The sequence below is a fragment of the Motacilla alba genome, chromosome Z (genome assembly GCF_015832195.1).
Source record: "Motacilla alba alba isolate MOTALB_02 chromosome Z, Motacilla_alba_V1.0_pri, whole genome shotgun sequence".
NCBI classification, from domain to species: Eukaryota; Metazoa; Chordata; class Aves; order Passeriformes; family Motacillidae; genus Motacilla; species Motacilla alba.
In genome coordinates, this window is record NC_052046.1 from 25,480,410 (window position 1) to 25,505,675 (window position 25,266).

Genomic DNA, 25,266 nt, shown 5'->3' on the forward strand with positions numbered 1-25,266 from the left:
GTTGAGTAATGGCATGATAACACTGAACATATTGCAAAAAAAGTATGCAAATCTGGCATTTCAGGTGCTTTCAGAGTGTGTATTATTTTATTCTGGCTAAGATCCCTCGCTGAATTGCTGAGCATAATAAACTGCTTTTTTAAAGAAGATTTTTGTGGTTAAATAACACAGAGTGAGATGAAGCTTATGAAAGCATTTGGAAGAAGATTAGAATGACATGAAAAGGTTTGAGGCAGATCAGTACTGACATTTTCCAGACAGCACTTCTATAATGAAGCACTCCTGGAACATGCACAACTCAAAAAGTATTTCTAATCAATAAGCAAAAGAAAGACAGGGATTAGAAATATATATTGGCATGGTGAATGTCCTAAATTCTATGTAACTTTGACATTACATCTTCATTTTAAGCATAACAGTATACTTAAAGCAATGATCAGGGTGAAAACTTTTTATAGCCACAGATTGCACAGTGGGTTTCTTCTAAATTTGCTGCTATTTTTCTGATGTTTATTACATCTTATGTTTTACATATTCTGCCTATATATGGACAAGAGCATTAAACTGCTCACTTTAGTATTTTGCCAGGTACCTAGATTCAATTAAATTTAAGTAAAGACATTTATACCAGAAAAAGGTCCAGCAGAAGAAGGTTTTTGGTTTTGCCAAACTAAGGGCCACTCAGTCTTTTTCTACACAACTCTCACAAGAGTGAAGGTCTTTCAAGTATTGTACATATAATGACTATGGTAGCTTCACTTGTCAAGCACAACTCCCTGAATGCTCTCTTAAAAGTCTCTTGTGAACCTGTACTGCACTACAAAAGTGTATTATCTAAGGAGTTAGGATGGAAGAGGCAGGAATTACCCTATACAAAGGAAAAACTTTTTAAAAGAGAAGTTTAGATTGGAAGATTTATGATGCTTCAGATGTCCTCAATTTCATTCTTACACCAAGACAAAATTAAGAAAAAGCTAATGATTACCACAAAATGAATGTGACTTCAAGACTGCATCACTAAAAAGGAAATGGTAAAAAGGAAGAATTGTCCAATGTTTAGTCTCTGCCATGGACAAATAATGACATTGAAATAGTCAGCCAAGGTCAGAACAGAGGTGGAGTTAAGAAACCAAGGATTGTTGTTTCTACCTGCATTGTGCTGAGATGTTCTCAGACATCTGAAAACATTTCTTACCACTAAGCAGAGTTCCAAAGAGCATACACAGTTTTAGACAGCCATTTCCTCACCTGGAATGATTTTCTGGTTTCATTACTCAAGAAACACTAAAATATTTCCCTTTTTTTCTGTCTAGTCAATGAACATTCACTGTGTGAAATAATTTATTTATAAATTTATCTAGAAATTACACACTTAATGGCCTACTTCTTTTAGGGCTACTCTAAAGAACCTGAGCTCCTTTAGAAATCACCACAGGCCAGCTGCAAAAGGGTTAGTTAAATAAAATTAAGGACTGTGAACATCCAGCCTAAGGCTCTTGCACTGTCCATCTTTTCCAGTTGTTATATTATGCAGAATTGCTTGAAGGACTGTAACAAAAACGTAGGAGTGTGAAAAAAACCCAGCTAGTATTCTTAAGCATATTGTGTCACACACATGAGAATGGGTTGAAGGTCGTGTAACGACTTGCCTTTCAGCACTTCTTAGCTCTGCCTTACTAGCCTTTATGCACACCTCCAGACAAGTTTTAATGCCTTGTGCGTATATATATATATATATATATATATATATACATATATACATAGATATATATAAATATATAAATGAATGAATGAATGAATAAATAAATAAATAAATAAATGTGGTTACACAAACATAAATCTGTGTAAGTCTGCTCGCTGGAGCAATGTACAGCAGCACCATAACTTGTGGTTCATGTAGGTATGGACAGAGATTATCACTATGAGAAAATCAGAGGTAGTTTGACTTTTAGTTGAGGAATCAGCTCACATGTAATGCACAATGATTAGGTGACCCAGTTCGTATAGCTGTTGAGTGGCTTCTCATTGACTGATGTACTTCCTGAGAAATAATATGGAAATATTTCCTAATGTCTCTCTGTAAAATTAATACACTTGCCTGAGAACACAGCTTTATAGTCCTTAAGTACAAAAAAAAAAAAAGAAAAAAATATGAGTAATAAATGTCAAAACTATTTTCAAGTGGCCTAAATCAGCATTTCTTCATGAATACTGGTGGTACTTCAAACTCCTTTGTTTTCTAGTGAGCTGCAGAAACAGACAGGTAAAGACAGACTCTCTTCAAGAAACACATTATGGACATGGCAGCTTTCCACAGGGTCACAGGTTTGCACACAAACTGCATGGTAACCTACTTCTATATTCCATAAACCACTTTGTTACTGGTTCCCACTCTTTACTGTACAAGAAATAGCTGTGCTCTATGTTTTAAGTACTCTCAAACCTAAAACAACATGGTTTAGAGTTGTGAATTTACTATTTAATGTCCTTAAAGGCCATCTAAAAGCTAGCCAGCATTACTGAAGCATTTCAATTACCACTGCTTACCACGATTTGCAGTAATTACAGCTTGTTTGTTTAATGAAACGGTCCTAAATTGCAGACACAACTGAAAGAACAATCCAGCAAAAAATAAAGTTTCTGCAATCATTATTTTTAAGCTAGAGGAAACTGGTGGGGAGAAAATTGGCTCAGGTAATCTACTCTGGAGCATTTTCAGAACAGCTGACATAAAGGAGCCTTGATCTTCTATCTTTCTGGTATAAGCTAGGAGTAACCCCAACATCAATGGTTACACAGACATAAAACCAGTGGACATGAGAATAGAAGTAAGAGTCACTGTTTTCAAATTAGGAGATGATTACCCAGTTTTGCTGCAGGATGTGTTGCTACTTACACTGCAATAAAAGAGCCTAACCTCAGCATCAATCACAAAAAAGTTAGTCATGGTTTTTCAGAGATTTTTTTTCAGCAAAGTAATCATCTGTGACCAAATTAAACAAGATACTTCATCACTAAGGTTAGATGGAAGTGTTGGAAATCCTCAACCACTGTAAAATTTCACCCATTGTGAACCCATGATGAGTGACTCCTGGGGCATGAGCAGGCTACATATGAATGTTTTAATCTCTCATGGTAGCGGAGAGCCCAAGTCATCTGTTCAGTATACAACAGAAAATGCTACTTTGAGCTTAATTTGAAAAGAGTAAACAAGATTCAGGTTTTCAAAAAATTACTTCAGGCATCAGCATGTTAATTCATCTTGAGACCAATGGGAGTCCAGAAAAGTGAAAAAATCCAAAATGGAAAATAGCAGTTCACAAGCCAAGAAGTCTGAAATCTCAAGTGGTTTGTGAAATTAGTGCTTTATATGAAGCAAGTAGACAACATGACTTTCAGTAAAAAGTCAGCCCTTACTAGTGGAGGTATTCCCTGCTACACTTCACAGCTGGAAAGCCAGGATGTCTATCCTACCTCATCACATAGATCAGGCCAGACAGCCAGACTAAATTTTATCCTACCTGCCCCACTTTAAAACACTTCAAGAGCTTTATTACATGACGTAAAATACCATTATGATATACTTACCAAGACCATCACATCTCCTTGTGGGAATTTTAGAATTTGTGGCTGATCAGAATACTTCATGCAGAAAAATTGATTAAACTTAATATGAAACTAGCAGTAACAAGTATTCTTATGCAGCTGCAAAATATGAGAGCAGAACACTTTAGCCCTTGGATAACCATTTGGGCCTCTATCAGAAATTGCTTTGGAGAGCAGTAACACCAATTTTAAATTCTTTGTCCCTATCTATTGAATTGCTTGTGTGTAGTTTTCAGCAATCAGTGAAAAACTAAGCTGAGATGGAAATAAAGAAAGAAAAGAAAAAAAGTTTGGCATTGTTGTGTGGGTGGTTTTGATTAGTGTTGGCAGCCATTTTAAATGAGATGCATCTTCCAGAAGAAAAGACAGTTTTACTCAGGGAAGATACCTGTGATACAGGAATAAGACCTTTGACTTGTGATGGGCAAATTTACTGAAAAATATAAGTGCTTATTACATGCATTTTCAAACCTTTGAATATCTCCCTCTACATCACTCCTCCTCTCAAAGGCAGTATGGGCATTTTTAAGTAGAGGTTTCTTTCTGTTCTTCATACACCGCAGCATCCCTGATTACAGCTGATTATGTATGCCAGAGTGCATAGAACAATCAAAAGTCTGTGATGAATTATTCAAGAGGCCCACAAATTTACTCCATATATACCAATTGGGAAGGGAACCTTTTTAGACTATTTGTCAACCTCCTGCCCTGAGAGCTTCCTGGAACCTGGACTATTCCCTATGCTTTTCCTGCTAGATTAAAAACAACCCAAATGTTTGAAAATATTTCTGTCTTAAAAAGCAGTGTGTCAGGGAACCCCTGTATTCTTAGTCAAATGATCCAATTTATCCTGCTGGATTCTAAACATTTTTGAAAATTAATCTCTTTCCCACAGTGATATCACCAGCTATAGGTAGAATTTTCAAATTATTTTAAAGCACTGATTATGTGCTTTACACTACACGTGTAAAACAAAGGATCTGGCTTGTCTTTGGATCGAGTGGTGTCAATACTGTCAGAAGTGGAGGAGACCTCGTTTTGCCTGCAGTCTTGGCAACCTTGTGCACATGCTGACTGCACCAGTACCTAAGTGGAGGCCATATAGCTGCACTAGCACAGTGCGGAGCCTGAGATAATACATCTTGCCTTATCAACAAGGCTTATGAGCTTGGGCTGCATGCCTGTTAGCTGTAGATACAGGGCTCCTGTTTTGAGGCCAGTTTGCACTTAGCTGGCTCAGAGCACCGGAAGAACAAACTTGAGCCTGCTTGCAAAATACCTCATGGATCTTTTGTCTGTCAATTCAGCAGGGGAGATCACAGTAGCCCCCTTGACATCTGCAGGAGATCTGATCCAAAGAACATGCACAATAAATTTAAAAAGCAAAAAAGAAAGGAAAAATACAAGTATCCTGGGGAAATTTTTTTTTCAGTGGATGTTACACAGTTGTTAACCCTTCCATTATCTGATTTCTTCACGGTTCCCCTTCCATTTCTTTATTCCACATTTGTGAGTATAAACTGCACTCCTACTAAATGCCAAGTTGCTGCAAGTTGAAGAGCTTACACCCACATACACCTGTTTCCTGACCAACAAATACATGATGTGTAACTTACATTATTGCTCACTTATGATTGAATTTGGCAGTGTTTTTATTAATTTATTAAAATTTTTATGTACCCTAGGGCAAATATATACATATGTGGCTCTCACTGGCTCTGGTCTCACTCCTTTTAAGCCTCCTTCACTGAAATATTAAATAGCTGGATTTGCAAAATCCTCAGGTATGACAGGACAGGTGCTGCTGCTGCAGTTTAATGATGGGAGATGCAGCATTCATGGCTCAATGCATACAGCACAAGACTGGAGAATAACATTGGTGTTTTCATACATCTATTTGCAAGTAGACACCAACTCTAGCCAATTCAGACATGTTCAAACAAAGGTTCGCGGGGTTAAAAAAGTGGGAAGGGGATTTTGGAAAAATGTAGAGGAGTGAGTATGAAAAAATGCAACTCAAGGAACATCTTCTGGACTGGGTCTGAAACGGGGCAGAGTATGGGGTATAAAAATGGAAAGTTCTAAAAATAGAAGTTGCAGTGAAAAGATGGGAAAAAACCTGGACCTCAGCAAAGCCTTTGACACAGCATACTTCTAGAAAAGCTGGCAGCCCATGGCTAGGACAGATGCACTCTCTGCTGGGTTAAGAAATGGCTGGATGGTCAGGCCCAGAAAGTGGTGGTGAATGGTGCTGCATCCAGTTGGCATCCAGACACCAGTGGTGTCCCCCAGGGATCAGTGCTGGGGCCAGTCCTGTTCAATATTCTGACTAATGTTTTGGTTAAGGAGATTGAGTCCACCATGAGCAAATTTGCAGATGACACCGAGCTGGGAGCATGTGTCAATCTGTTGGGAATGTAGGAGGGCTCTGCAAAGCAACCTGGACAGGCTGGATAGATGGGCTGAGTCCAATTACATCAAGTTTAACAAGTCTAACTGCTGAGCCTGGCACTTTGGCCACAACCCCTTGCAACACTACAGGCTGGGGACAGAGTGGCTGGGCAGTGCCCAGGTAGAAAGGGACCTGGGGACACTGGTCAACAGCCACCTGAATATGAACTAGCATTGTGGCAGGTGGCCAAAAAGGCAAATGGCATCCTGGCCTGGAATAGTGTGGCCAGCAAGCCCAGGGAAGTCATTCAGTCACTCAGCACTGGTGAGGCACTACTTTGAGTGCTGTGTCCAGTTCTGGGCCCCTCAGTTTAGGAAGTATGTTGAGATGCTCAAACAGGTCCAGAGGAGGGCAATGAGGCTGATGAAGGGCATGGAACACAAGTCTTGTGAAGAACGGCTGAGGGAGCTGGGGTTGTTTAGCCTGGAAAAAAGGAGACTCAGGGGTGACTTTATTACTCTTGACAACTACCTGGGCAGTGGTTATAGTCAGGTGGGTATCTTCTCCCAAGAAACAACTGAAAGAACAAGAGGGCACAGTCTTAAGCTGTGCCAAAGGAAGTTTAGGCTAGACATTAGGAAAAAAAATTCTTCACTGAAAAAGTGATTGGGCACTGGAATTGTCTGCCCTGGGAGGTGGTGGAGTCACTGTTCCTGGATGTGTTTAAAAAAAGACTGGATGTGGCACTCAGTGCCATGGTTTAGTTGGTAAGGTGGTGTTAGGTTATAGGTAGGACTTGATGATCTCAAAGGTCTTTTCAAACCTAGTTAATTCTGTGGTTCTGTGATTCTGCAACGAATGTTAAAATGTCAAGTCCAAACCTTAAAATGGAAAATCAACCAAAGTAGTTCATTTTTTGTAGCATATAAATAGAAAACAACCTTAATGTTTTCTTTCTTTCTTCCATGTGTTATCATGCTTACAATTTTCCATTCATATGAGCATAATGTTTCTGGAATGTATTAGTGCAATCTATTAAAAACAATTTTCCAATCAAGCTATATCCTAGAGATGGAAGTTAAATCTATATTTAAAGAAAAGAATTTAATATTCATCAGTGCATAAAATATAGTAGTTCCTGAAACATATTTTAAACTCAATTGATCAACTTCACCATTAAATCCCAATCATACAACCATAAAAATGGATAACTAGCTTTAATTCTTTTCCCATACCTTCATGTGAACTTTGTATATAGCAATATACATATGTTAATATACAAACATAATACATATTTATATGTGGGGGGCAAAAATCTAATGTAGGACATCAGCGACGACATTCCGTGATGGTTTCTACTGTTTAATCTGTTGTATTTCTGAAAAATATTTAATTGCTTCTTACGTCTCTTCTGAGTTGAGAGGAGTTGTCATGGTCAATGATGTGATTGAGGTTCTTCTCATCTGTGAAATGTCGTATTTCAGACATGGCTTCTTTCCTGAAGTTTTGTTTATCATATCTCATTCTTGATCCATTTTGAAGTAGAAGGGATGGATTTGCATGAACCATCCTCACACCTTAATGATTCTTCACAAAGTTGTAACGCTCGTCAATTTGATTCCATCTGCTCCTGGTCTATTTCTTTTTCTGGACCTAAACCTCAAAATTGTGTCTTTAAGATTGATGCCAGCTAAAGCTATGCACAAAGGATTACTTCAGCCCAGAAAGAATTACCAGGTTTTCCTTTATAGTCAGTGATTCTTTTCTGGGACACTAAGTACCCAACACAACCCTCTTCAAGAGACGTTCTCTGTCTTTCCTGACTGGAGAGAAATGTGCTTCCTTCAAGCTAAATTCATCCTTTGTGAGCAATCCTTTGAAAATGCCAATGGCAATCAGGAAAATGCAAATGGTACCTTGAGCAGTTATGCTTGCTAGCCCTTCCAGGAAAGCAGTATTGAAAAGAGATTTACTCTTACTGCTTTACTCTTTTTCATACAATAAACTCTGAAGAAAATAGTGATTCAGCTTCTCAGCCCTTGAGAAGAGATTATTGGTGGACTAAAATTAAACACATAAAAATAAATATACAGATTGGACAGGGAAAAATATAATTCTGTAAAAATAATAACTTTGTTCATAAGAATGATGTTAGGCCATAGTGGCTGCATAGGCTAATGTGATGAACGATGTCCTATATATGGTTTTAATAGCATTATACACTATCATCTTACTATACCGTGCACTTAGTTGATAAAAAATGAGACATGAATGTGTTGGCGCAGCCCTGAGCTAGGAAGATTTGCTGAGGTACAGACTAAATTTTGTCACACGTAAGCACTATGTGAATATGTTAGACCCGCATGAAGACTGTCACTGAAGGTGCACTTTTGAAGTTCAGGAGTTTCCTTGCTCTTCCTACATCTGAGCAATAACGTAGCGGAAGGTGAAGGGAAAAAAGGCAATAGCAGTGGAAGTGATTCACAGATCTGTGAATGTCATGAAATATATTTATGACCAGATCCTTAGGCTGGGATGTAGCAGTCTGAATTGCTGCTAGCATAGTCCAGAGTAAGGAAGCAATAAGGACTTTTGCATAATATCCACAGAGTTTAATTCAGCTGCACGGTGAGACGTTCAGGTCCCAGCACTCACACACAGAGAGTCTCACTTTTCTCTCTTCTGGGGCCTGGGAGCTGACCCTAGTCTCGGGGCAGTACAAAGATGAGAGCCAATCAGGGAATAGGGAAGGTGTGGCTCAAGAGCATAGGAACAGATTTAGGAACAGGCGAAGGAACCAATGGGGTCTAACAGCTTTTTGAGGGAAGCTTCTTGTGTTTCCCTAACTTAGGGAATGCCACCCCCCCCCCCCCCGCCCCAGGGTCTCCACACTGGGATTGTCTGTATTTCATGTTAATTGCGTAGAGACAACTCTTGCCCAGGATGTAGGATGAAGGCAATAAACAACAGGATGCAGAAAACAGAGCATGAAGCAGACATGGAACCCCTAAAATTGTATATTTAGAGGCTGTTTAATGAATTATAAATGAAAAAGGTTTTAAAGAGATTACAAATTACCCCTCCTGCTTCTGGTTTTGCTCTTACAAATTTAGTTGGATTTGGTTCAATTATACTTGGCATGACAAGCTTACAAGCTTTACAAGTGTTTCTAATGTGCAAAAGCACATGGATCCTTTGGATATCTTTAAGGAAGAGGTTTCCATTGAGAGCAGCACTATGTGATTTGTTTGGAGTTTGGTGTTTACAGAATATTAATATTGCTTTGCTGTAGGTCAAACTTTCACCATTACTTCCACACTGGAAATAAATTTAGCCCTGAAATTCTACATTAATCCTCTTCTATCCTGTGATCTGACCCATCATAATCTAAGTCCTATACGATTATGAAAAAAGAGACCTTTTTTTTCAAATTCTTTGCTATTCCTGGTCTCTCTGGCTACAAATTTGTCATCTGTCAGAGATCAAATAACAATATCAGGAACACCAATGCACCAAGCAAGTTTGCCAGAGAAGAAATATAGTAAAACTCACTATTTTCTGAATAATAACATTTTCTACCCGAAATTTTTTTGTAACCAGTATTTTTATACACCCTTAAGATTTGCTCTGATATTTCTGTGAATTTCAGAATATTAGTGAAAGGATATTTTCTCCTGTATTGGTGTTTAAATACTTAGGCATCACTCTTTTTTTAACATTTTGGTATACTGTGTTTGTTCACTTCTCCGAGTTACTCCAATATTATGATTTTCAGTAATGATTTCACTTTGACTCGTTTAGAAGAACAGATCTGTCGTAATACGACACAAAAAGACGACACGGACACTGCTGCTCTCCAGGTGAACAAAAAAGAGGGACCTTTATTTTCTGACTCCAACATTTATAGTTTTCCAAAAGTGACAGTGGATTGGAGGGTGACAGTGCCACCTCTCCAATGACACTGGACAGACCAAGAGTCCATCAATTCTCTCCTCCTCCATGAAAGAATGCAAAACATAAGTTGTTTACAGAACTGTGTGTGAGAAAGTTTGTTACAAGAATGCAAACATCAGAAGGCTTAGCAAAGTCTTAAAAAATCAGGGTGACACAGATCCAAAGAGCTTGTTTCCAAAGTAAATTTTTATTTGGAGTCCTTTCCATGTAGGAGTAGACAAAACCAAAAACATAGTCCTGCTGTTGTGGATCTGGGAGAGAAAGCTTCCCTGCAGCTGGAAAATATGGCTTATGATTGCAACCTGCCTTCAGTCTCAAATGCTACAGAATTTACACAGTTAATGCCTGTAATGCCTTCATTCATGCTGTAATGAAGTGAGAAGAAACAGTAGCTAAGATCCACACATAGCAGATGAAAAAAAAGGAGGAAAATATTTCTGTGATGATACCAAAACAAATTCATCACACCTATGCAACTATCAGTAGACATTTTTGTTGTTAGGCTATAACACACAATATTGTCTTGCAAATTTGGGATTATTTATTTATGTATTCATTTGAGACAACAAGAGGAGAATGACTAAAATTATTCAGGGAAAAGCAGTGTTGCTGTTTATCCTGTAGAACAGGAAGAAGACAATAACATTCTCTAAACTAATATGTAGTGTTAAATCAGAACATATTAGACCATCTTCTAGAATTTAATTCTCAGTGAAATAATTATATCATCCTTTTTCCCAAACAGGCAATGTAGACAGAAGTTGATTAAACTGCTCATGTCAGAAAATCAATCAATGGCACAGCAGGAATATAGCTCTGTAGTCTTGAGATCCACATACATACCCTTGTAATTGGATCAAACTCCAGAAAAACACCCAGAAAATGAAACTGAAATAAGTTAGGTCTCAACTCCTTGCATGTATGTCAGCTATATAAATTTCAAGTGCACTTAAAAATTAACCTTTTAATTATTAAATTATTGTTAGTTGCAGCATTTTTATTCTTCCCTTACACTCTCTCAATGTCTCTGCTTTGCTCACAGCACACTAGTGAAACACATCTTTAGGCAAAACAAAATGAGAACAATCTTGTAAACCATTTAAGCCAGTCAAAGTATGGAATTCAACAAAAAACTTTCCAAGATTTGTACTAGGCTTTTCCTTTTCTTCTCATCTGGAATTGTGTTTCCCCGGCAGTCTTGCAGCAGTTCTAGTTCACTTTCTCTGGACCTCAACACTGTTGCTAGGGCTCCCCTCTCACCCAGCATGTCCCTGCAATTCACAGACATTTCTGAGACCTTACAGAAAGGATATCCATATGAACAAAAAAACCCCCAAACCACAAAATACGTCTTCTTTGGGGTACCATTTTGAATTTTGGGTTGTTTTCCCCCTCTTTTCCATTTTTTAAAACAAGAAAATGCTACTGCCAACAAAAGCATTTCCCTCACTTCCACATCTGCCACACAACCTGGTAGTCCTCTCATTCTCATATTTCATATTAACATTCTTTTGAATCTGAAGTGATGGAAAAGCACCTTTACATGAGAACTTTGACGCTGCATGAAACTGAACCCCAGCAGCAGGACATTCATTCACTGCATTAAATCAGCCTTTATGGGGTGTGCTGCTGAAACCCTTGCCTTCAAATGACCTCACAGATCACTATGACTTCACCAGCTCTGGAAGGGCTATCCAAAACCATGATATTCTAAAGGAAAAATTACATTTTGAAAAGCAGTGTCTTCCAGCTCCCCCTTTCCCCTCCTTCCCCTCTGCCTCTTCCAGCTCTACAAAAAAAAAAAAAAAGTTTTGATTTTAGAAGTAGAGAGGAAGCTATGGAAAACCCCCACACTTTTTTTACCACTCTGTCTAGACATAGACCAAATTGAATATAACAGATAATAATTTAAGAGTTGACACAGACGTAGCAATTTGGTAGCCTTAGATGTGTGTGTATTTGCACTATCACTTAGGAAAAGCCTTGTCAATTTTGCTGACAGCCTACAACCAATTCTTTGTTTAAGCATGATAAAGCACAAATTCAATACATACCTGACCAAGTATAGGGCAATAAAAGCAAAAGGAAATTGATCCCCATTCAGGAGACACTTCACAAATTACTAGTTACTTGGCTCTGGGAAAGGCAGTTTGATGATCTAGAACTTGACCTAATTGCATGGATCCTTAAAAAACCCCAAAAGGTGGGGGCTGTTATTACAAAACTAGGCCAAGGATCAAATCTTCAAAGGCAAGTAGCACAGTGCTGAGCGCTGAAGGACCTTTCTGCATGGATCTAGCCGCTTTGTGAAGATTATAATCTCCAAATTAAAAGTCCAGGATGAAAAGTCCTGTTTTGGTGTTGGTTTACAATTTGTTTCTGATTTTGTTTTGGTTTTTGTTTGGTTTGGGTTTGGTGTTTTTATAGGTTTTTTTGGTTTTTTTTTCTGGCAGCAAAAGTGTTGGAACCCAGGACTCTCCTCTGGGTGTCCTGGATGGCCAGAGCCGCTGGCAGGGGGCTCTGGGACCCTGGCATGCAGCCAAAGACACTCGTGGGGTTTTGATCTTAGCCCGTGGAGCAAATTACTAACTCTGTATGAAGAATTACAAGCCACACACACACAAGTTTAGATAGTATAGTAGAAGTAGTCACGAAGTAAAGGGTAGGATTTCTGAGTGCTGTACAGGGGGGTTTTAAGCCTTGTACGCAGGGGTCCAGGTTTTGTACATGGGGGTCAGGAGTTCTAAGATGGAGGGACTTGGGTGTGCCCTGTCCTCTTTCTTTCTCCTTCCTAACCTCCATGTCTTTGGTGGTGTTGGCACTCACAGATTGGTTTAGAGTAGAAAGTCACTATTCAATATAGATAGTAGGCATTGGGGAAAAAGTATAAACATGTAGTACGTAATATATGATATAAAAGATGGCACCAGCCCCTGGGAGGGCAGAGTGCCTTTGTCTGAGCTGCTGAACGGGCAGTTCAGCAGTTCAGGAGAAGAATCTTGTAGATAACCAACAATAAACAACCTTGAGAACAGACAACAGAAGACTGCTGAGTCTTTCTTCGAAGGCACGGGCTGGAGGAGGGACTTTTCCATCTTTCGGGGTCATCCCAATCCGGGGGTGAAACCCCACACAAAAGCAGAAGGTTATAGTGTCTGTTGGGCAGTGGACCTTGGATGCAGAAGATTCCCACACTGTCTAAACCAGAGCTTCACTTCTGATGCCACCAAATCCTCCCTTGCCACCAACCTGTTTTTATAAACAATGGGAGACTGACTAAGAAGTTAGAGACACTCTTATCCTCTGATTGTTAATAATGTGGAGTTCAGGGTAAGAGATAAAATTTGAGAGTAAAATAAAATACAAGACTTGTTAGACAAGAGAGAGATGCGGAAAACATGAAGAGTGAGTTCCTTGCCTATTTCATCTCCATTATTTCTCAACACACAGGGAATTTCACTTGTTCTGATGGGACAGACAAAAAACTGGAAGGAGCTGTTGATTCTCTTGAAGGCAAAGAGGCACTGCAGAGAGACCTCAACAGATTAGAGGATCAGGCAATCAACAATATGAAGTTCAACAATGGAAACTGTTGGATTCTGCACCTGGGATGGGGCAGCCCTGGATGTATGGACAAACTGGGGAGTGAGAGGCTGCAGAGCAGTTTTGTCGAAAGGGAGGTGGGAGTCGTGGTCACTGCAAGTGAGATATGAGTCAGCAGTGCCCTGGCAGCCAAGAGGACCAGCCATGTCCTGGGGTCCATCAAGAACAGCATTGTCAGGCAGGCAAGGGAGGGATTGTCCCACTCTGCTCTGTACTGGGGCAGCCTCACCTCTAGTCCTGGGGGAGTTTTGGGCACCAGAGCATAAGAAAGACATTAAGCTCTTAGAGAATGTCCGTGAGGATGACGAAGGACCTGGAGGGGGAAGCCGTATAAGGGCTGAAGTCACCTGGCCTGTTCAGCCTGAAGAAGAGGAGACTGAGGGGAGATCTCATCACAGCCTTCAACTTCCTTGTTAAGGGAAGAGGAGGGGCAGACACTGATCTCTTTGTGGTGACCAATGACAGGACTCAAGTAAATGGCCTGAGGTTGTGTCTGGGGAGTTTTCAGTTGTATAGCAGGAAAAGGTTCTTCACCCGGAGGGCCCTTGGGAACTGGATGAGATTCCACGGGGAAGTGGTCACAGCACCAAGCCTGAAAGAGTTTAAGAAGTGTTTGGACAATGCTCTTGGACACATGATTCTTGGAGACTGTGCTGTGCAGAGCCAAGAGTTGGACTCAATGATCCTTGTGGGTCTCCTCCAACCCAGCTTACTGTGTGATTCTGTGTGTGACTTTAGATGCTTCAAAAACTGCTCAGTAGGATCTCTTAGTATTTTGAATTTGGAAGAAAATTGGGGAATTGAGTACTGTGCTCATCTCTGGTGTATCCAATATAGGGAGGACATAGACCTGAAGGCTGGAGCACCTCTCGTATGGAGATAAGGATGAGATAGGTAGAGTTGCTCAGTCTGGAAAAGAGAAGGCTACAAGGAAATCTTACAGCCTTTTCCAGTACCAATAGCACAGTAATTATGTGAAAAATACAAATTGCCCTGCTTTTGTCAAAGCTTTACTTCTTGAAGTGAAGAAAATGTTTAAGCTTCTTCTGGCATTATAAAAGTACTCCATGAAACTCAGACAGTGGTAGGCTTCACAGCAATTGTATGCTTTGTGTTTCATTGTAGACACATTGCTTCAGCCTGTAAAATTCACTGATGCCCCAAAAAGGGTGCATAGTATAAAAGGCCAGAGTGAAAACTATATTGGGTAACTGTGATCAATAGTTTCTCAGACTATATGTAGAAATGTATTCCTTCAATGTGTAAAATAATGGCTAACAAAAGTCATCAGAAAAATTTTCACTCCTGCTGTCTCTGAACTTTGTTTTGTCAGACTGATGTACTGTGGAAAGCTTTTATTTCCTTTAGCCATTGCCACAGGTGGGACATGACATGTTCCTAGCCTGATTTTTAAGGAAAATGCTGTATATTTTGTTTTGGAAAATAAAATATTTGTCTTATAGCAGAGTATAATATCTCTTGTTCCAGTCAACAAAATCTAATAGGGAATGGATTTGACCTCTTTATTTGACACCATATTTTGGGGATCTCTATCCCAGTCCAACTTAAAAACTGTTAAATGCATCTTTTTTTGATGCAATGAGACCAACAATAACAACTCCCTGGTATCTTTCTGTTTTTGCACTTAATTCTGTGTGTCTGCACAGACAACCATAACTCATTTGTATCTTACAGAATAATTTTTTAAAACTGTAGAGCAGCTTTGTATTTTGAATGTCATGAAAAACAAGGAATAAGTAACACCTGCTAAAATGAAATCAGAAAATTGCCATAGATACTGCAAAATCAAGATTCAAAATTATTTTGAGATGTGACCTATTTAATCATCTACCTTCTCCAAATCTGGTTCTTTTTTTTTTTCCCTGTCAATGAGGTAATCTTTCATTTTGCCAATAACAGCAAACAAATGCAAAAAGACTGAATCCTTGATCAGTTTGAATTTGGTGACCTTGGTCTAAACAGTAATATAGATTAATTTAGCTAAAGAGAAAGGAAATGGCTAGGCAGTTCTAAATTGCCACATCTTTCATCTTGTTGCAAAGAAAATGTAGCACTTCTGCTACCCATCACCACTTTACAAAAGGCAGCACCTATTTAAAACTGGCTGATGAAATCTTATTGATCACTGAAATGCCATTGATATTTTGTCACTGTATCCGTCAGTTCCACAGGTATACTAATTCCAAGCTGTCCTTGCATGAAGCCAGAGTTCTAGATTGTCTCAGACAAAGTTAGGCTGCAGTGATAGCTGATGGATGAGAGCTTCTTTGTGTCCACAGAGTAAAGGTTCACCACCATTCCTGAACTATCAGCCTCTTGGTGTGCTCCTGTGCCTCCCAGCATGATGGGAGGATGCTATTGGCTCTACCTTAGCCTTCAGTCACTCCAGGCAGTCTTATTCCAGTCAAATAGCTTTCTTTCACAAGTTGTTTGCTGGCTTCTTGAATTGTCTCTTGTTTTCAAAACACAGAGGGAAATTTTTCATTGGAAAGATGCTAGCAAATAAGTCACACTACATGCATGTGAATACCTGTCTGACAGTTCTCTATTATGAAATTACTAGTGTGGAGAATGAATGTAGGGAGAGCAGAGGATGTTGTTGAACTTCAGTCCTACTCTGATAAAAGACAATGAGGAAATTCAAACCAGTGGTATTACATGGTGCCAAATTGGAACTAAATGGGATTTTAATGAAGTGAGTACACTAAACAGGAAAATGCCTATTTTGTCAGGGCTGGTGTGTGGGAGAATAGATTGTGGGAGAACAGGAATGGGGCTGCGACCAAGCCTCATCTCTAATGGGGTACAGCTGTATAAGAAAGGTGAGCAGCATTGAAAGAGAAGAAGCATAGAATGCTGACGTGTGTTGGCTAATCACAAAAGAGGAAAAGAGCACACAGGTGTTAGGCATGTGATAAAAAAGGTATAAAAAAGTTATACTGGGGAATAAGAAAGAACTGATGCTTGCCACAGTTTTTAGCATCAGTTGTGTGTCCACAGTCACTGGTATAGGGATCTTGGATTATAGGTCTCCAGTGCTCCTAAAACCTGCACTGAGGTACTTACTTTTTGCATAAATGTGGTAGGTATGCTTGCACTGGAAAATAGCAAATTTTCTGAGGCGTTTTCACAAATGATTAATCTCTGTTGTTCACAGGGGCATGTCCAGCTGTATATCCTATTGTTTTCCTTTCCTAATGTTTATTAGAAGTATAAATGTCTGATATCAATGTGAACTTAAAAAGTTTGGACTCTTTCAGGCTCTTGATATCAACTGTCTGCTTTGTAGAAAATGAAACGTGTATTTTAAAAGTAGAATGAAATGAGGGCTTTGCTAATACCATCTTGATTCTGTATGCTTCCTATTCATGCAGAGACAAAAGAAAGTGGTTGCTTTAGTAAGTATTTTTCTGGTCTTGCACCATGTTCATTCATTCTGTGCTCTACCAGATGTGCTATGTTTCATTTCCAACCAGGTTTCCATCTGTCAAGAAGGCTAGACTTAGAAGGATTTCGTTACTGTGGGATGGGCTGCTACTCATTTTGAGTAAAAGGTAGAAAAGTGTGAAAGTGGAAAATTAAGTAGAAATTAAAAAAAAAAAAAAAAAAAACGAAAAACCTAAACAAACCAAGAAAAATAAAAGGCCTTAAAAAACCAAAACCAACCCCTCCAAAAAGCCAAAGAAAAAACCTCACAATCTCTTCCAAAGATTTAAAAAGTGAATGTAGAGAATTGTGTGCAGTATTATAGGGAGACCTTGAACAATATATGAAATTAGGTGTTTGGTCTGAATTCAATGAAAGATAATGAAGGGTTTTGATATGATAATTCCACTTAAATGGTTATAGAGTAGGGGGTGTATGTGTGTGTGATCTGTGAGGGGAGAAGGGTGTTTCAATATGCTAGCCAGCCAGTTCTGTTCTCAGTAAAGTGTCAGATCGGCTGTTTTGCTAAAGATAAATTTTTCACATTCCAAATATTCTGAGAGAAAATAAATTATACAAATAGCAAGATGTGTGGTGATTTGCACATTATCCAAGCCATTGAGTTATTTCTGCCTGTCCCTAGTCTAATTCTTGATTTGTAGGCCAGCTACGCTCTGCAGCTGGAGCAAATTATATCAACAGAAGTGCTGATGTGACCACAAGTTGACAAAAGGACATGATTTCTAGTAGCAGAAAAGCAACTAGATTTTGTGAAATTATATCTAATAATGTTGTTTAACTCATGTATCTTGCATCTGACGTCTACTTTTTATCCAGTCCTTTCAGCAGCCCTTTGTTAGCAGTCACTCAGAAGAGAAAATAAAATGTAGCCATTTAAATAAAAATTGCTCTACGCTTTTTAATAGCTCAGCTGCAAGCTCTGTTGTTTTCTTTAATGGATTGTATAACTGGAGTCTTTCCTCATGACTATACTCATTTGGCTTCCGTGTTTCCAAAGTAAACTACAGTATCTTGGAGTTCCAATGCAAAGGGTTCAAAGGGAGCAATGAGAGTATGAAAGGGTTTTTATATGCACAGATTTCAAACTGCTGGAAATAATGTGGCTCAGGAGTCAGAAAAGTGACTGAGAGTCAGGAATTTCTGCAGTATTTCCATTTCTGACACTGACTCTCTCTGTGTCTTCAGTTATTAAACTCAGCCCTTGCAGCTCTCAATTTCCCAGCCTGAAAAGGTGTTTAACAATATTCACCCAATCCAAAGATAAGTAGTGAGTGTGAGTATTTTTACTTTGAGAGTGGTGTCAAGCGGTGTTTACTTGACACCATTCTCAAAAAGTGAACTATTCCTCCAATAAATTTCTACATCATATAGGAAAAGTGCTCTCATAAGATAGTGTTTGTCCAAATATGCCAGCAGGATCACACAATTAAAGAAACAGCAGGCAGAAGTAAAATAATGGGTAAAGAAAGCATTGTCTTACTGTTCTCTAGCCACCTAACCATAGGTACAGGAGACTTAATGTGGAGGCCCTGGGGGGACATCCCCTAAGTTAGGGAAACACAAGAAGCTTCCTTCAAAGCCGTTAGACCCCATTGGCTCCTTCCCCTGTTCCTATACCTGTTCCTGTGTCCCTGAGCCACTCCCTCCCTATTCCGACTGGCTCTCATCTTTATACTGCCCGAAGACCAGGGTCAGCCCCTAGGCCCCTGGAGAGAAAAAGCTGGACCCTCCATGTGTGTGTGTGCTGGGGACCTGATCATCTCACCGCATGGCTGAATTAAACATCTGTGGATATTATGCAAAGGCCCTTTTTGCTTCTTTACCTTGGACTTTACTAGCAGCAATTCAAGCTGCAACAACTTAAATTACTCTTGAAATTCTATTAGTACCTCATTGTGTAACTTTTTTCACACCTGTTTTTTTCCTATGATGATTTCCTAGGTGATGGTCTTAGGGAATTTGTACAGAGCCTGGCACCATGGGTTTCAACTCTAAACAAAGCTGCAGTCTGATAGAAGTATAATGTATGAGGGTTAGAATGGGAAAAAACCATAACTTTCTGCAGTTGCATTAGCAGTAATCTCTCTGTAAAAATTTGGAGAGCTCTTGTAAGATGAAAGGATCCTGTGAAACATCTAAAAATGAAATCACTGTGTTACTAGTAAAAAATGTGATTAATTTTGAGAGAGAACTGAGGATGGCAAAAAATCATCCAAGATTTGTGAAGTCATTTTCTGCCAAGTAACCCAAAGCAGCTTAAAAATTAATTAACACGTAATACGAATATTCAGTGGTGATGAAGTAATAAAACCAGAGAGAATCAATCATCAGTTCCAGTATCATCTGAATTGTCTTCCCATATCTTAAACTTGAAAGAATCTTGTGTTATTTCTGTGGCCTTTTGAGACTGTTTTTTGGAGTGTGAATTGCATATATCTTTTAAAGAATTTGGGAAAAGTTTTCTTTTTGCCACTGTCTCACATGTGCTTGTGCCTTGTAGGCATGTTCAGCAAAGTGAAAAAAAAGTCTTATTAAATCATCAAGTGCTAAGAATTCTTTCAGCTGTGGAAGATGCATAATGTACATTGCAGCTAAAACAAATCATACAGTATAACCTGTTAAGGATGTCATTGAGATACATGTAATCATTAACCTTGGAAGAGGCTGGGAATCAGTTAATTAATCAAATCAATACCATCTCAATTGATCCATAATAATTTGAAAGAAATGAAAAATTTAACAGTTGCTGTATGTGAGATTATCGTGGGCTGCAATTAACCAGCCTCTGGGAGACTATGTTATCTAGTTACCAGAGGGTAAGTGTAATTTCTGCAGATATTTTGGAAATATTGTTATGATGGTGGGTGCCAGACAATAAAATGGATCAGAAAGAGACTTTAGGTACTGGCTTTAGCTAGGTCATCTTTCTGTCTCTCCATGTAGCATATCTCCTCCTGACATTTTGCTCTGTTACAGCTGCTGAATGATGGAGATATTTCAATAGCCTCTCTGCTGAATGTACTGGTTACAAAAACTACTGAAATGTTACCTTTATATTAAATACTGCTATCTATGTAGAGCTCACCAGCTTGTGTTTTTTTCAAGGTGTAAAAGAAGGCTACAATATATGCTTAAAGCTGTGCAGTTTTCACAAAGAGTGAATTTCTTTGAAATATCCACTGGCCAAAGGAATAAATACTAATGAGAAATAAGATTCAAAAATACATGGGGAATATATGTGCCTAGGTGGCAAAAGTTAACGAGCCTTTTTTTGTAACAGTTAATAGGGTAGAAGGAGGAAAAAAATGCTGTTGTTTGCCTCCACAGCATGTACTCAGTGATACTCAGGCACAGTAGAATAGTTAGTTAGCTACCACATGCAAAGCAGAAAGCAGATGGTATGGTTAGTATAGATCACAGGAACATGAGTATCTGTGAGCGTGCATGTCTTTGGATGTTCGTGTGTAAATCAGCAAGGAGTTTGACATTGACATACTCCATCAAGTCTAGTTTATAAGGAACAAGTAGTGCAACATTCTGTGCATCTGGCAACTTAACTAGCTCTGTCAATCTGTGGATACTGCTGACATTGTACTATTAGCATCACTTCCATCTGTTTTGTTTATGTAGCGCTTGATTTACTTTCACCACGTGAATTGGTAGTGGGTAGAAATGTCCAAAAGTCTTTGGTTCCAATTAAACTTGCAGTGTATTGTGTTTCACGATATTATGAAAAAGGGGAGCATGGTTGCAAAGATTGTTACCTGTTCCTTCAATGGGAAATATCAATGTACATTGTGGAACACAGAGGCATGGTAGTAGATCATAAGAAGTTATTTCTCTGTGACATATTTAACCCTTGTTCATTTTTCTGTCTTCTGAGATGAGGAAATTATTTTTGAGACAGGAGTCTCTTCTGGTAATTCCTAGTTAGGCTAGTCAACCCTGTGTAGAATGCTTTTTCCTCTTTGATATCTCCTTCCTGCCACTTGATGCTTTACATTTAATCATGTCAATGATCTCTCTGACAGATACTGCTTCCCAGAACCACAGTAACAGAATTTTAATCTCCTTTTCCCTGTCCCCTCCATTACTATAAGTGCAAACAATAAGAGTGTCCTAGCTTAAGTAAAGCTTCTAATTTACCCTAATTTTTTGCACTCACCACTGACTTTACCTACCTCTAAATGAATAAGGGAGATCAAGCATATTGTTTAGTTTTTGTAAATGGTGAAAGAACATGAAAATGTGTTATTCAATGGAAATAATAGGGCATACTAGATGAGTATGTTATATTAATCAACCTGGAATTTAAGCAGGTTGGATAACCTTCAATACATGTAATGGAATATTTTCTAGCCAGGCATATTCAAGTATAGACTTTCATATATCATATAAAAAAAACATCAAAATTTTATTTAGGAGAAATAATTACTTGCTTGGAGAGAACACTGACATATGTAAAAAAAAGCCTGTTTTAAATTATACATGTTTTCCTTAAACAGCATCCTGTACAATCCTACCTTCAAAATTATAGAATATACTTTATCAGAAATTTAGCCATGCAACAACTGTTTACTGGATACCCATTCAGGATGGATTTGAAAGTAGCTGTTATGAAAATACAACATTTTCCCATGGTGTTTAGTACAATCACTAGCTCTTGTCCTTACAGGGGACTTTAACTTACAAGATGTCTTCTGGCAAAACAATACTGCAGAGACAAAACAGTCCAGGAGATTCCTATAATAATGCGAAAGATAAACCCCTGACATAACTGGTGAGTGTCCCAGGTAGGGAAGGTACCAGTAGGTGATTATGGACAGAGAAGGGCTTGTGGGTGATGTGGTAGTCCAAGGGCATCCTGGGCATAGCGATGTAATAAAACTAGATTGTTTTCAATCTCAGTTAAGTAGGAAGAGAGTTCAGCAGAGCTGCAGCCTTGGACTTATAGAGGGCAGACAGAGTACCTCAGGAGGCAGTCCTGAAGGGTCAAAGAGTCCAGGAAGGCCCAGCATGTGCTAAGAATTAATAGCTGCAGGAGTAGGCTGTCCCCATGTGCCAAATGATGAGCCAGCAGGGAAGAAGACTAACCTATCTGGACAGAGAATTTTGGTTGGAACTTAGGGAGAAAAGGAGAGTTTTTGACCTCTGCAAGAAGTAACAGGCAGCTTGGGAGAACAACAAGGATGTTGTGAAGTTATGCAGGGAGAGAATTAGAAAGGCCTAATCCCAACTAGAAGTTAATCTGGGTGCTTCCATAAAAGACAATAAAAATATTTCTCTATATACATTAGCATCAAAAGGATGGCTAAGTGGAATCTCCAGTCTTTATTGGATGTGAGGAAAACATAGTGACAAAAGGATGAGGAAAAACCTGAAAGGCTTCTTTGTCTCAGTCTTTGCTAGGAAACCCAATTGTTTTGAGGATACCCAGCTTTCTGAGAAAAAAAAAAAAAAAAAACAGGGACAGGAAGAGAAATGAAACCTCCATAATCCAAGGGGAAATGGTCAGCAGCCTGTTATGCCACTGAGATCCACAGAAGTCCATGTGGAATGCTCCCTAGTCCAGATGGAATGTTCCCTAGGGTACTGAGGGCCAGGTGGTGAAGAGTTCCTAATCCAGTTGTCAGAGGATCGCAAGTGCTCAGTGTTAGGGCCGATTGTGGGTGTTTTTATTAATGATCGGTATGAAGGGATCAAGGACATCCTCAGTCAATTTGTGGATGAGCCCAATGTGGGTGGGGGTGTTGATCTGCTGGAGGGTAGGAAGGCTCTGCTGAGGGATCCAGAGAGGTCAATGGTATGAGATCTCACAAGGCCAAGTGATGGTTTCTGCTCATGGTTCATAACAACCCCTGCAGTGCTGCAGGCTGGGGCAGTGGCTGGAAAGCTGCTCTGCAGAAAGGACCTGAGGTGCCAGTCAACAGGGGCTGAACATGAGCCAGTGGAGGCCCAGGAGACCAAGAAAGCCGATGGCCTCCTGGCTTGGGTCAGAAATAGTGTGGCCAGAAGGTCCAGGGCAGTGACCCTCCCCTTATACTGGGCACTAGTGAGGTTGCACCTCAAAGGCTGGATTCAGTTTTGGGCCTCTCACTGCAAGAAGGACATTGAGGTGCTTCAGTGAGTCCAGAGAAGGGAAATGGAGCTGGAGAAGCCTGGAACACAAGTCTGGTGAGGAGCAACTGAAGGAATTGGAGTGGTTTAACCTGGGCAACAGAAGGTTCAGTGGTGACCTCTTCAATCTCTCCAACTGCTTAAAAGGAGGGTGTTAGGCAGGTGAGGTCTGTTCTGCTAAGTAACAAGTGACAGGACAAGAGTTAATGGCCTCAAGTTGTGATAGGTGTGGTTTATCTGATCCACATTTTTCATTATTGTCATGATTTCAACTACAGTAATAAACCCCTCTTGTTCACTGGTTGGGTGAACTTCACAGAGTAGCCTTCTGTCAGAATATTCTGCTGTCTTTTCTCCCACAGGCAAATTATTATGACACCCAGACTAGTTAGTTCAGTGAAATGCATACCAGACATCTCTTTAGCCCAACAGTTGATACTCAAGGCATTCTTGATCCTCTGCTACGATGGTTCAACCAAATCACCTGCAGGAAAATATCAAGTCTTTCCCTCTCTGTCCTTGGAGAAAGGAAACAAAACCACCTATTTTTTTTTCCTATGCCAAGAAGTTTCTAAATCTTCAAATCTTGGACACAGCTCTCTTAGAAGAATAGGATCATATTTGCTAATAAGTCAGAGTAAGCTATTGTTCTTTATCCAGTGTTTAAAAATGCCACAGTGAAAATTATTGCAGTGGAAAAAGAAGAAAATCCACCCTAAGCCAAAGATCTGCCAAAGATAAATAGATCTCCTGAAGTCCTCTTTCAGATACCAGCTGTTCAGCCTGAGGTGAGTGGCTATGTCATGGCTATGATAAATTTGGAGATCTGATACTCAAGTGCAATATACTGACCTAAACTGGGAACAACAGATGAAGTACAGGAAGCCTGAATTGCATGCAGTTTAAATATCTAAAGATATTTAAACAAGACTTTCATTTTCAAAGTACTTTAAGAAAATTTCTACGTTTGAAGGAACTCAAATCTCCTACTGGCTCACTTTCAGGCAGTGCATTTTGGTGGGACAAGACTAGGACATACTCTTCTGGTTGTTAGGTATCACTCCAGGCAAGATCTAGATTTCCTTGAGTTTCTTCATTTAGTCGTTATTTCACTTCAGCTATTTACTGAAACCATTCAGCAGAAAAGACAGCATCTGCTCTGACCATCAGAGCATAACACAGTTACTTGATGCTCTCTCTATCATGCCATCATTGATTGTACTGGGGTGGAGAGAGAAAGCAGATACTCATTGGTCTTTACTTCATAAGCTTGTTATTGATACCTTAAGCAATGGAGGCAAAAGTTGCCATTTGCTATTTGAGAATGAATCCTGCACCCTGTCTCAATAGCCATCAAGGGAATACAGAAGGGAAAAATGTGTAGTATGTATACAATTTATAGGGCCTCTCTCGATTAGCATTATTCTTTTCCCTTTCCCTAAAACATGTAATTGCAAAAATGGAGTCTTACTGCAACATTCAGGAACCTGATTTTCACATGTACCTATGCAGGGTGTTCATAATCAGGGTAGTAAGTATCTTTCTATATATATTTTCTATGCAGCTGACATACTGCATAAGCTTTTGAAAAGATGGATAGTTGGTAGTATTTTTTTTTCTTATCTCCAGTATGATACCTGAAGAGTGTATTTAAAATATAGGTTTCAATATGAATGAGGAAGAGGAAGCTCAAACTCCTATACAGTTTTTAGATATAGCACATAGGCAACTCCAAAACATCCCTCCTTGTAGCTGGATTCAGTCTGTGCAATGAAACATCAAGTACTTAACAAGTGTCAGGTAGAGTTTAAGTCAGTCATCCTGGGATGAAGGTCATGGGTTGGGACTTTGTCCCTGGACATTCCGTTTATTGTTTTCTGTGTCTGGAAATATACAGCAATTCTCATGCACTGTTTTCCACTGGCTGATCTGAACCTACTCAATCAAAATCTTCATGTGTGGCATATGATGGGACTATTATTTTTTGAATGCATCCCCATAACCACTTCAGAGCTGTGTTTTTTCCAAAGAGCACAATTATCAGCAGATAATTCACTCAAACTCAACTGAAATACAATTTTCACTAAATTTATTAGGAAATAAAGGGGGATATAATTCCCTGAAAA